Genomic DNA, 4,207 nt, shown 5'->3' on the forward strand with positions numbered 1-4,207 from the left:
AGCAAAAAAATTTGTTTAGTTCCGTTTCGTTTTGATTCGGATTTTGCTTTATTTCGTTTTTCGGAATTCGGGTCCGAAAGTCAATTCGTTTCGGATTCGGACGAAATTCGTTAGCGCAAATCCGTACGAAATTTTCTTTCATTTTCGTCTCGTTCGTTCGTGGCAGCAAAGTGACATTTAAGAGGGAAAAAAAGTTTTTTTGTTCTCAAATGTCACTTTGCTGCAACGAAATTTCGTCCAAAAAAACAAATCGGAAGATCGGAATCGGAAATTCCGATTCGTTTACATTCGTTATACCTCCGAATACATCCGAATCTCCGAATTTCCGAAATGTCGTCCGAATTTCGATTCGGAACGAAACGAATCGTCTAGTTTACATTAATGACCATTACAGTAGATATCCACGCAATGACCATTACAGTAGATGTCCACCCATTGACCATTACAGTAGATATCTACCCAATGACCATGCATTCGGAAGCTCCAAAGTGCCATTCAGGTCTGGGAGCCTCAGCTTTAGTAATATATGTGTATGGCTCCCAGACCCAAATGGCAGTCGGGAGCTCCTGAATGCAATTCGGAGATTTGGATACCAAATGCCATTCGGGTCTAGGAGCCTCAGCTTTAGTATCATATGTATATAGTGTATATGGCTCCCATGTTGTTGTAACGGAAATTAGTGTTCAGACCCATTAAACCGAAAAACACATCTGATTGGCCAGAAAAGTCACATGTCTGATTCAGTTTCGTTTTTGAACGAAATTTGGACGGAATACGAAATTCAGAAACGTTTAGATGGATCCGAATGTCCGAATTTCTGAAAATTTGTCCGGATTTTGATTGGGAGCAAAACGAATCACACATGTCTAGTGTCTGCATCCTCATAGCTGTATATCTGCAGTGTGAGATCATCTAATGCACTGCTGACTCTGACTGCTAGTCTTAGGAGACTTGGAGTGAGATTTGGTGATGTTACTACTGTGCTGCTAACTGCTCTCCTTGCTGAAGGCTCTGAGATGAGGAAGCAAAGCCCTGCCTCTATCAAGATGGCTGCCTCCACACAGAGACACAGTGCAGAACAAGGCATTGTTAGTCAGAAATGGGAAAAGATCAGATGAAGATGAGGTCACATGCAATACTGGTGAATAAGGGAGAACAGTTTACAAAGTTCAGTTCCTCTTTATGACTCAAAGAAAACAAATGATGTTAATTCAGGATTAGGGATGCACCGATACCAATATTACTATCGGTATGGATACCGATACCGAGTATACCGCTCAAATGCTCCGATGCCTAGCCCCATACCCGAACCTCCGGTATCAGGAAGCCAGGCAGTGAGTGCTTCCCGATTGACCGGGAAGCTGGCTCCATGCTCCCTGGTCACTTGGTGGTGAAGCCGGGTGGTGAGTTTACCCACCCCCCTGGTTTCCTGATCGGCCAGAAAGCCGGCTCCATGCTCCCTCATCACCTGGTGACAAGGGAGCATGGAGACGGCTTCCCTGCTAATCGGGAAGCTGGGTGGCGAGTCCTTACACGCCACCTGGCTTCCTTAATGGGACTTCTGGTATCGGTATTCAGTATCAGCAAGTACCGGGAAAAAAAATATCGGTACTCGATTCCGAAAAACCGGCATTGGCGCATCCCTACTTAGGATGATTGGCCATTTCTTATGGCTAAAGCCTTACAGTAGAACTGAAGCTAACACTTTATTTTCAGTTTTGGGTAGAATAAGGGAGGGTCTGGTCTGTTGTTTGAATTTCTATTGACTGGTTAACACATTTTTGGGAAAATCCTTTTGCGTATGGCCAGCCTTTAAAATTAGTGATTGTATATTAAAAGAATGAGTTACCTGATGACAGATTGAATGTCTGGTGTGTATGGGTCCCTTTACAGAGGTCTAATTAGTACATTCCATTGGTGATCTCATTTCCTATTTTTCCTCTATTACCTAATTAACAACCTTTAATGAGGGTGATCCAATTAAGTAATCAATAAAGTCTCTGAGTATCCTGCCCTTTCTCTGGCCATCGAGCTGGGGAAAGCCCTTCAATGAGTTAAAGAAAGCTTGTGGTGAGTGATATGGAGGCTCCTTTTATTGACCTTGTAAAAAGACTAATTGCCTGGCTATCTATGACTGAAAAGAGCCAACAAAGCCCGTGGGAAGGTATACATAGTTACATAGTATTTGGGGTTGAATAAAGACATACGTCCATCAAGTCCAACCCATATAGGTCCACGCATCATCTAGCGCTTGGGAAGTATGCCACCCTGGCCAAACCAATCACGATGGCAGGAGACTCAGAACTCAGAAGAAGACCGGGGAAGATGGTGGCACCAGCCATAAAGGGGAGAGTGGAAATGGCATCATTGGAAGGAATCACTTTGCTGAGTACGTGTGAGCCCAAAATTTGGCATTTGCTCTGGCAGTTTACTTCCACTTTAAATGGGGCTAGGAGTAATGTTCCAACAGGGGAGGTCTGGCTGAAGCAGAGCTTTAAAGTAGATGTAAACCCAATCACAACTTTTTTATCTAAGCTTTACTGTGTAAATGTAATTTTAATATTAATATTTAAAAATTTGCAGCTTTCATTAAATAATCCAGGAATAGTCAGAATAAGCTCAGGAACCACTGAGTCTTGGCATTACAGCTCTGGCAAGTCTCCGCCTGGCACTCACTTTATTCTACAGCTGGTCATAAGCTGCTTGAGTCCTGTTGACTTCTCAGCACCTCTACACTCAACAACGGTTGATTTGTCAATTGGAGGTAATATAAACAAAATGGCGGAATGTTGGTGACAAGATTGACCCTATATGATTGACTTTAAATGGCCATATTTGATCAATACCATTGACGAAATATGCCATGCGGCCATAAAAGGTCAACCATGCCACCAGCATCCCACACCTTTCTTTACGTGTGAGGGGGAGAATGCCTAAACCGTAGCAAATCGGCTTGTTTCTGGATTTCAATGAGCTTGGGTTTGGTCGGAACCATCCCTTATGGGTTTGATCATCCCTTATGTGCTTCTTTAGACAGGGGAGATGTGTGGTAGTCATGTAATCACAGAAAACAACTTGTAAAAAAGGTATTTACAATTATCATTTCAGCATTTACATAGAAGGGAGCACTCATAGTAGACTTATAACCAAGTTCTATAACTAACTGCCTTTCCCTTTACTTTAAGGCAATCAGTTCCGAATCAATACGTGTGTAGTTGGCTTTCCTCCGGCTCTGCTACCTGCTCAGCCCGGTGCACACATGAAGCCTCTCAGAAGGTTTAACTTGAAGGCCTTACATTTAACGGCCTTTCCTAATGAGCTGGGAAAAGTCACACCTTGCTTGCAGGCCCTGCAGGAGGGGGGACCTTCATCTCATTGAAAGAAAGAGCCCAGCTCCGTTTTCCTTCTACATGCGAGGAAATGGGACTTGAGGGAAAACAAACTCAGACATGTGTAAACATCCCCGCGTACAGAGCGAGATTTGGGGGGGACTGGGAGGCCTTGCCCTCCGCATTACCAGTCACGGCAGGCAGCACTGTTTGCCGACATGAAGAGATCTGATTAGCACGGGATTCTGTGTGCTAATGCCGGAGAGGAAGAAGGATCTTTTTATTCACTTACTTAGCAAGGTCATTAGAGGAAGCCGGGAAGTGTGTCCAGGTCATTATGATTTAATGGCCGAAAGTGGCAGAAACAAATCCCAATTCCATTTCTCAGCCCGGTGATAATTATTACAATACACAATTACCATTTAAATCAAGGTCATTTTATTTTTAATTGGGGGGTTTGGACCGCCAGGGATGACGAGGTTGGGTGTAAGTGGATTGCTTTTGACATCAACAGGTCCGGGTATCTGGAGAAGCCACACTGGGGACATTTGTAAAGGGGTGAATGCAAATTGTTGACGCTTTTTTGAAGATTATCATTCGGGTTATGGACTGAGCCACCAACAAACTCATCCTGCTGCTCTCATCGAACAGGATTACCCAATTCATATTTGTTGCTCTGAACTGGATGAATGTTATATCTCGTAGATGATCCAATGGAAATAATCAGGATTCAACTGAAATGCAGGATCTGATGAACATTCATTGCAGGCCTGCTGCTTATCTTGACTAAAGTAGTATGAAACCCTCCTCAATAAGAGATCATTTCCATTTAGATATATTATTTAAGTTGAACAATTGTTTATCTAAATTGGTTTGAA

The sequence above is a fragment of the Nanorana parkeri genome, unplaced genomic scaffold (genome assembly GCF_000935625.1).
Source record: "Nanorana parkeri isolate BGI_ZX_2015 unplaced genomic scaffold, ASM93562v1 scaffold983, whole genome shotgun sequence".
NCBI classification, from domain to species: Eukaryota; Metazoa; Chordata; class Amphibia; order Anura; family Dicroglossidae; genus Nanorana; species Nanorana parkeri.